The sequence below is a fragment of the Micromys minutus genome (assembly GCF_963924665.1).
Source record: "Micromys minutus genome assembly, chromosome: 28".
Classification (NCBI taxonomy): domain Eukaryota; kingdom Metazoa; phylum Chordata; class Mammalia; order Rodentia; family Muridae; genus Micromys; species Micromys minutus.
Window position 1 is genome coordinate 21,650,564 of NC_137963.1, and position 10,362 is coordinate 21,660,925.

Genomic DNA, 10,362 nt, shown 5'->3' on the forward strand with positions numbered 1-10,362 from the left:
AGGATGCAGGTCTCCAAGTTATCTCTTATTTTAGGATTGCTTTGCTGAATAAAGTCTTCAATGTTATGGAGCACACCAGAGTAGTATTTCACAGCAAATACCCGTGGAGTCATCATTCAAATGAGATGGGCATCAAGAAATGTAATTTAAGTGGCTAAAAAAATGTCAGCTATGCATGCAAGAAGTAATTCTGAGTAACCTGTTATGAACAGAGGAAGTGAGTTTCTCCTACAGAAAGGTACAACAATCTTGTAGAGAAATCAGGCATTCCTTTGCAAAGATAGAAGGCTAATTGAGGCCAACTAGCCAATAGGCAGTCTGCCAATGCTCTGGTCTTTAGAAAAGGAAGCCCATGATTTGAACAAGAAGATAAAAAGAGAGAAAGGAACAGAAAAGAAAGGGAGGAAGCTAGGCGGTATCTCAGTAGCTTTAGGCTTCATTGTCTATGGAGGCAAACCTGTAGTTTACCAGATAACTCTTAATTCTGAGACGTGTCCAGACCACTTTCTTGAGATGTAGCTTAGAAACAAAATCAAGATGCCTCTCCTACACTAAAATCCTCAAGATGCAACCAGGAAAAAAAAAAAAAATCAGAGCAAGGCTCATCATGTTCTTGGTGTCAAATAAATAAATAGGAAGTGTTAAGGGCAGTAGGAGTCCCTGAAATGTCACGGGATCACAGGGAAGGTTTTTTTTAAACTTTGAACCCATTCTTACCCCTGTATTTCAAACAAGAGAAAACTGATTTCTCTCTTCCAGAGCCAAATCTTACCCAAATGGCAGAGACAGGAAATCACTGTGTTCCTTTATAGACTCTTCAAAATGCTGGCTGGGTTTCTACAGGCACTTTCCACACTACAAGGACTCTCATTATAAAAATTGTAAAATTAAAGGGAAGTTGCAGATATGCTGCTGGGTCTTCATTACAGAGTTGATTGAGACGCAGAGTAAGCAGAACCCACAGTGGAAGCCACCGTCCACAGCAGGAAAGACTAAAAATGCACATCGCCTCTCCTCATGAGCCTCAGACAGTTGGTGCAGCTTCATAGCCAAACTACCCAACCACTCACAATGACACTAACTCCACTCAGAGTCAGGTGAATGAATCACAAGCCATCCTAATGCTTATCTCTTATTCAAAAACAACAATGATGAATGGCTGCTGACTTACAGAGTATTTAAGAAAGTTTTGTCCCAGGAACTTCTTTTATCTGGGGATGGCCTATACTCCCAATCTAATCTCTTGGGAGATTTGTCCACTCCCTGTTTGCTCAAAAAGTTGGATAAGTTCATGTGTGACATGAATGAACAATAGAGACCATGTTTTCTCTTATATGTGGGAATGAAAGTTTATCTCAAAGAGACAGAACCTGAGAAGAGTAATATGGGGGGGTGATTAATGGGTTGAATAGAGTTGCACAGATAGAATGCTTTTATTTTGGTGCTAAGGATCAAACAAACACAGGCTCTCATACATGCTAAACACGACTGTTCCAGCAACTTCAGGCTCAGAGCTAAATGCCTTTCAACCTTCCATATAGCACTGTGGAATAACTTTAGCTTATAATAGTTAACTGAATAATTCCCAATAACTAGTAGAGAGGATTCTGAATGTTCACACACACACACACACACACACACACACACACACGTACAGTTGAGACAAGATATCCCAATAACCTCAATCAGATTATGAGAACATATTAAGGAATCAAAATGCACACCCAATATGTCCAATTATTATGTGATAGATGAAAACATATTAATTTCTTAATACTCACAGTTGAAAGCATTAATTTCTTAATATAGTTCAGTTCTGGAGTTCAGTTCTAGAGTTTCTGACAGCTTCACACAGACATACACACAAGCTACACACCAGTAAGAATAAAATAAAAATAAACTATATAAATAAAATCAAACTGGTTATGGTCTTTACCTGAGAATTGGCCTGAATCTACTATTAGAATATCACAAATTATTCTTTCAATCAGGTGTCTTTTGCCAGAGCCATGACAATCCTTGGCACTGAGAGGTGCTGGAGAGAAAAAAGCATAAGCAACAGGCCGCCGGATCTAAGAGGCCTGAAAAGAAGGTACAGCCCTTATTTATGAAGGCATTATAAAATGTGATGTCTACTGGGTTTGTATCTTTTCTTGGCTTCTACCATATTAGAGCCCTTCAGTAAAAGTTCTTCTTCCTTACCAAATTAGCAGACACTCCCCCAAAACCAGTCTATGCACTTACATAAGGAAGTGATGGGCATCTAAAAACTGGGAATTTTTCTCTTGCATTTTTCCCCCTTTTGGAGAAGGGGTCTCCGGCTAGTCTTAGACTTACTACCTAGCTAATAATGATCCTGAACTTTTGACCTTCCTACCTCTACCTCCCCAGTGCTTTGGTTATACTTATGAGCCACCATTAGAACTGTTTTTTGACAGCTAAGGAATTTACTCTAATTCTCAATTTATTTTCACCCAGAAAGTTTGCTCTAAAAAACTGCTGTTCCCTAAGAACTACTCAGAGATATTTGCCTGTCAACACAACTGTTTGGCTCTGTGAAACCAACAGGGTGCTCAGATAGTTAGCCACACCTACATTCCAAAACAACTACTTCTACCCAAAGAACTTAGGTAGTTCTGAGTTAGTTACTTACTACTGAGCCATTAAAAGAAAGAAGAAAGGGAAGAGAGAGAAAGGGAGCCTTCAGAAATTCCTATCTAGCCAATTAAAGAATTTGTTCCCAGGTGACTAAAACCAAAAAGTAACAGCAGTCTTTGTCTGCCCTCTTTACCTTGAGCAAATCTCTTGACGCCCTTCTTTTGGTCATTTTGCTGAATGAAGAGATTCGATCATGATGTTCAACCGTTTTGTACGCGAGCCCTGCCCTGTTACACAGGATTGCTTTTTCATGTCCGAAAAAGCACTTTACCCACTGAGGTCTTACTTCTCATCTTCCTACGGCTGCCTTCCCCTCATTTGGGTCTATACTCAAAGCCTGTCTTCCAAGGTTCTTTTCCTGACATCTCATCTAACGCTGTCACTACTTTCCCCGGTGAGACTTTTCCCACAACTGCACATGCTCGGTTTATTTCATGCTTTGTCGTTTTCTTCGTTTCTGGCGTGCTCCCCATTTTTGCTGCTGCACTAGAACACACACCTGGAGCAGAGTCCTTCCAAAGGCTTCTTCCTTAATAAATGAACCAACTTTGAGCAGGTCTCTGCATCTGTCCTGTTCACACTGTTATCTTGGGGGATGGGCAGTTATTCAGTACAGCCAGACAAACAGCACATTTAAGTTGAACCGAAATGATGAAATGAGGGAATGAGAGCTTCCAAACGACAGGAGCCTAACACACAACAAGAAGAGGGCCATCAGAGTCATGCAAACCCCATGTCACAAAGCAGAGACTCCACCTAAAGGTAATTCTATTCCCATCAACTTGAGGAGTCTAGCGATGGCTGTATATACTTTTAATTACAACAAACCAGAGTTGCTACTGCACAGTCAGGGATGCTGCTAACACCCCACAATGTACAAGACAGCACCCAAAAATATTTTCTGATCCTCGGTGTCCATATTAAGAGTGGAAATCATGCCAGTGTTGAGAGTGAAAATCATTTCACAAGTTATTTCCACGTTATTTTAAGGATCTCTTTTCAAGCACTTCCTGGAGTCTAGTTTGTCTCTGACCCAAGTAACTAACAACTTCTTTTTCACTTTCAAGATGTATGACTATAGTTCTAACTGATCTTAACAGCCCTTATAAAACGTGGTTATATTTAGTCCTATTTTCTGATTTTCTTTCAAGTCTTTCAAAAAAATTCCAAGATGGAGGCACATGACTACTGCACCCTCCACTGCTGTTAGAATCTTTGTACTGTTCATCTTTTGAATTTGGGCCAATATCATTAAAAATGGGCGAGTTCAAGTTCTACACTAAGTATATGGTCTCCAACCAAAATTTCTATAATAAATGCAACACAGATCTCCTGTTGGTGTGTCAAGGTATCTTCCTTAAAGGCGATAAAGCATCTGGCTACTCAAAAAATCACCTTCCAATGATAATTTTGTTCTTTTTTTTTTTCTTTGCCTTTGCTTTTTATCCCCAGGAGAAAAGTAATCGGGGCACAAAATCAGCATAAGGTAAATAAAAACAGAGAAGATAGATTATTTACACATAAAAATAGATGATAGATAAGTAGACAGACAGACAGATAGAACCAAATATATGACACCCCCATCCCAGCTAAGAAAGCTAAGAAAGCCACATTACAGCTATTAGTTAATTCCTGACATACTAGAAATGTGGGGCTTCTTCCATGTAGATGGTGTCCCCCAGTAGCCTTGCTCCATCTATGCAGACATTGCACTGCTAAGCTCTCCTGAGCTGATAGACACCCCTGTAGCTACACTGGAGACCATGTAATAACCTTCCCTACAAAAAGCCACTCTTAATTAGGGTTTTACTACTGTGAACAGACACCGTGACCAAGACAAGTCTTATAAAGGACAACATTTAGTTAGGGCTGGCTTACAGGTTCGGGTCATTATCATCCAAGTGGAATCATAGCACCAGGGTGCAGGAGGAGCTGAGAGTTCCACCTCTTCATCTGAAGCCTGTTAGTAGAAGGCTCACTTCCAGGCAGCTGGGTGATGATTTTATAGCCCACACCCACTCCAATAAGGCCACACCTAATAATAGTGCCATTCCCTGGGTCAAGCATATATAAACTATCACATTCCACTCCCTGGACCCCACAGGCTTGTTCAAACACATGAATCTATGGGGGCTATATCTAGCCATAGCATAATAAAAAGTACATTTAATCCAACAAAGACCCATAGTATAGCAGTCTCAATGATGTTAAAAGTCCAAATTTCAAAGTCTCTTCTGAGATCCACCTAATCACTTAACTGTAATCCCCAATTCAAGACAGGAAACCAGCTGGATAAACTCGAAACTCTGCATCTCCATGTCTGATGTCAAAGTGGTCTTCAGATCTCTAACTCCTTTTTCATTCTTGTTGACTGCAACAAACATGATTTCCTAGGCTGGTTCCACTCCCTGTTACCAACGTTCCTCAGCACATATCCCATGGCTCCGAAATCTTGAAAATCTTGGGGGTCTTCAAGGCAACTTCAGTGTTACAGCTTCTTGTTTCAATGTCTGAGATCCACTTCTGAGATCTTCTGGTCTCCTCCAAAGGGCTGGTGTCACTTCTCCAGCTCTGCCCTCTGTGACACTCTGAGCTCAGGTTGATCCACTCCACTGCTGCTGCTGTTCTTGGTGATCATCCCATGGTACTGGCATCTCCACGATACTGGGATCTCCACTATCACTAGGCTTCACCAATAGCCTCTCATAGGCTCTCATCATAGTACCAAGCCTCAAATTCTTTGCATGACTCCATCAGTCCTGAGCCATCAATTACAACTGAGCCTGCACCTTCACCAATAGTCTTCCATGGCCTCTCATAGTGCCAAGGCTCAACTGTTTTTCATGACCCCTTCATTATTTCAAAACCAGTATCACCTGAATGACTCTTACACATTACCAAAGTACAGCTGCAGCATGAAGTTATCTCTGCAACACTGGCTATCTCTGGAACACAGCTTCTGTGTGCTCTCAGAAAACACTTCCGAAAAGATTTCACCACAGTGATGCTGGTCTCTTCTTAATCACCACTAATTTCTTACCTCCAGCTAACCAGCATCAATTGTCCCAGTAGTCCCTTCTATTTTTGACTCTAAAGCCAGAGCCACGTGGCTGATGCTGCCGAGTTCTGCTGGGGCTGGGGCATGTGCGCACACACACATACATCCCTTATTTTATTAGCAATAAAAGTTTTCCAACTCCCTCTCTGCCTAAGCTTGGCTTTCCTGGAATTTGCTTTGTAGACTGACCTTTGAACTCAGAGATCTGCATGTCTGTCTCCTGTAATGCTGGGATTAAAAGTGTGTACCACAATGCCTGGATTTAATCATTTCTTCACCTAGAGCCTACTTTGTCCCAGGCTGGCCTTGAACTCAAGAGATCTCTTTGGCTTTGTCTACTGGTATTAAAAGTGTGCACCACCATGCCTGGATCTAAACTTAGCTAGGTGGGATCTTGCCCCCAAAAACCTTAATCTGTCATCTCCTAGAACATACATAGGCTTTAGCTCCATTTCACTTCCTAGTGCCCCTTTAATACTTGGACCATGTATTTCATATTTTTCCTTTCTAAGCTTCTTACACTTGTTCAAAATGTTCTTCATTTCAGAGAACAAAGTCTCTGCTAGACTTTAAGACTTCCTTTGTCAATGCAAGTAATACAAATCTTTTTACCTTAGCCTCAGACAGACTCTTCAGTCAAGGGCCAAAAGCAGCCACATTCTTCACCAAAATACCAAAAAGCAGTCTCTAGGTCACATTCTGAAATCCTCCACTGAAACCTCTTGGACCAGGTCTACACAGTTCAAATCACCCTCAGCAACAAAGTCTTCCATACTCCTTCTAAGATAGCCCATTAAACCCAACTTAAAAGTATTCCAACTGCTTTCCAATGTCACCAAATTGACATTCCTCCAAACAAAAGCATGGTCAGGCCTATCACATCAATACCTCAGTTCCTGGTACCAACTTCTGTCTTAAGGTTTTACTGCTATGAACAGATCCCATGACTAAGGCAAATCTTATAAAGGACAACATTTGATTGGGGCTGGCTTACAGGTTCAGAGGTTCAATCCATTATCATCAAGGTGGGAAGATGGCAGCAACCAGTCAGGCATGATGTAGGCAGAGCTGAGAGTTCTACATCTTTATGTGAAGGCTGCTAGCAGACAGAACACTGACTTCCAGACAGTTAGGGTGAGGGTCTGATAGCCCGCACCTACAATGACACACCTACTCCAAAAAGGCCACACCTTCTAAAGTGCCACTCCCTGGGCCAAACGCATACAAACCAACACAACCAGTTAATGCTCATCTAAAAACATTCTCTGAAACCCTGAGAAGCATCTCTCCTCCTTATATATGGAAACCATGTTTTTAAGCAGAGGAAAATATCCCACATTTCTGTAGGAGTAGTTTCTCTTCCTTAGCTAAAGAAGTGTATGATTTGAGCCTTCCTGAAGAATCTACACTAAAAGGTAGGCTCATCATATTTACTAGATCAGAAATCTTAAGAAGACCAGATAGTACAATCTACTCCAGCATCTTCATCTCTCAGATAATAAATCAAAGTCCTAAGAAAAGTAACCTGAGACTTCTCTGAAACGGTGGGGGGGACTGAGGGGGAGTGCTAATGAAACCATAATTTGAGAAAGGAAGTCAACAGTAAGGACATACATGTTATTCAGTTTATTATCAGCTCTTCCCACTTCAAGTCCATGTTTATGCATTTCCAAGTCTTCTCAGTGGTAGGTCAGCCATGTTTCTTCCCTGGGAGCCAGACTACTTCCGGTGTCCCCTGTGCTCAGGATTCAAACTCAGGAGAAGACAAGTGGTGCAAAATCTGCGGGGCATTCAAGGAGCTTTTCCAGCATGCAAGCACTGTGCCCAAACTTTTGCTAAGTGCATTCAGAAGCCTGAAGGTGCTGAGAAAGGTACCAAGAGAGGAACAAGAGCTGCAACCCCGAATTATCTTCAGACTCCCAAGTTCACAGAATCAGAGCACAGTTATAGAGGAGCTTCACTACCACCAAATCCGCCCCATGAGAAACAGCTTTCTGTCTCTTATGGAGAATGTGCTCTGTCAACAAAGTCACTGAAGAACTTGGCTGAAGAGCCCTAGGATCATCTGGAATTATTAGGGTCAGACCCCTGGAAGAAGAAAGCAGAGCCGTCAGAGACACCTAGCAATGAAGTCAGCTTCCCAGTGGCCTACCTACTAAGCCATCCAGACTGACAATGTCAGAGATTTGTTGATAGCACATGCCAAACAAAGCACTTTTAAAAAATTTCTCCAACAAGGTGAAATAAACCAATTTAAACCAGATTAAGTTAAAGGCAGGTTTATTGGGAAGCTACTCTCAGTTCACTGGCTCCAAGGACTAAGACCAGAGAGGTTGCTGAGGTTGCCATGGGGAAGAAGAGTGGAGGAGAAAGGAAGGGAGAAAGAGAGAAAGAAAGAAAGGGGGGGGGGGGCAAATGCAGAGAAAGGAGAGACCAAAATGTCTGGATTATATAGGGAAGAGCCTCAGGGGGAAGGGAAGCCTAGCCCCTGGGCTGGAAAATTCAGGGTTGGGAGGGCAGAGTAAGCCAGGTAGGTACTGAGGGATGCTGGGAAAACCTGAAGGCCAGGTCTGCTTTGGTGTGTAAAATATGTACCTCAGTCCCTTCTCCCTGTTCTGAAACCAAACACACCCATTTTTTCTTCAAAATCGCTACAATATAGAATTATTTTTCTTCTTCTGTTTTTGTCTTTATGAAGCACGGTTTCTCTGTGTAGCCCTGGCCATCCTGGAACTCAAATCTTTAGACCAGGCTGGCTTCAAACTCAGAGATGTGCCTACCTCTGCCTTCGAATGCTGGGATTAAAGGCTTGTGCCACCACGGGTCCGTAGAATTCTTTTCCTATATTTAACATACTAACTTGTCTGTCTTTCTAGTTTAAGTGTTGTTGTTGTTGTTATGACAAGGTCTGGACAGGGAGCCCTGACTGTCTTGGTCCTCTCTACATAGCCCACACTGACCTTGAACTCATAGCTACCACCCTGCCACAGCCTCCCAGTTTATCTTTACCCTTTATTCTTTGATCTATCTATCTTAACTACTAGGGAATAATAGTTTTCAGGTTATTTTTTTTTAAGTTAAATAACTCCAGAGACATAGGAATGATCTTAAACTATAAAAGTAGGTTTTGATAAAAAGGCTTTAACAGAAATGTCTAGTATTAGTGCTGAGAATATACTGACATGCCCAAGACTGTTCATGTCTTTTCTCTACATCGACTATTTCTACGGAGGTTCCAAGTAATTCCTATCCCTTGAAACAGTGTGTGATTCTGTAAAACTGGTAGGAGGAACAGCTGCAGGATCTCTAATTGGAATGCAAATGCTCGGGTAATAACCTCTTGCACAGGTTAAGGATCAACTTGTTATGTACCAACAGAATAATGCTTAGTTCTAAGATCAAGTTCCACTTTTCTCTGAAGTATGAACCACTCACTAGACCTCAAAGCCACTCCATTTTCTGTGGCACAGCAATCCTACTTCAGATGCATTTATGATATCCCAAGACCCTTGGGGCAAAACAGGGCCAAAGCATCAAAGAGCAGAGATTTTCCAAGTAACCTGTAGGAACACCTTGGGCCAGGAAAAAAATCTCCACCCCCAGGGAACTCAAACCACAACAAATTTAGCAAGACAATATGGCCAGGGCTAGGTCTATAGAAATGGAAAAGAGGCTGTTCCCATCCCTCCAGGTAAGATGATTAGAGCCTCTCCTCCCCTGAGGTTTTCCCTACCACTTCCCCTAACCTCCAACTTCACAGGGATTTTGGGGTGCTAAGAGAAAAAATAGAGGTTGGCCAAGAGTGGGATTCAGGTGATCCAGAAGACTTTGGTTCACTCTAGTTCTTGTAAATGTCCCTCAGTAAACACACTGGTTCACCCAGCTGGCACTGTCAATGTCTTTCCTATCTAGAGTGAACAGATACTCCTTTTCATTATCCCAAGAAGGTTCACAAGACAAAAGCAATGGATGAAATGAATATTAATTATATAGTTTTGAAGATCAGGTAAGAGGATGACTGTTTGCCAATATTTAACTTTTTTGCAGATCCAGCATAAGGATTGATAAAGCATCTTTTAAGGACAATACTTATCCTTACAAGAATGAGTTGATATGACAGATGGAGTTTGTGTTCCTTGCAGACTTCAGAACGGTTCATGATGTGGCATCCTTGGCATTTCTAAAGTAGGACATAGCAACCCATAACAAACGGGGGAATCAGAGTATCTCTTAGAATTGAGTAAAGCCTCAGGACTCTAGAATCTTCCATATGCAAAGCTTTTGCGATGAATAAGACAGCTACACCAGACCCGTGGGCTGGTTATTAGGAACACTGGAATGCAAAGGTAAACTGTCAATGAAAAACTGTAGAAAACAAGAGTGTTGAGAAGGATCCATGCTTCAAGCCAGCCTAGGACTTTAGGGGTGGAGGGGGCAGGGTTTGCTACTACAAACATGGCCTTGACTAAGAGAAAAAAAATGAAGAAGGCTTAAACTTTAAGATTAGAGACAAATTTCATTAGCCATGTCCAGTACCAAACTCAGCCAGGGTCCCCTGGACTGAAGGACCCCAGAACAAAACAAAGTCTCCAACCTCAACCTCACATGTAGGCGAGAATTGAGTTGAGCTTAAGGAGATTTTATTA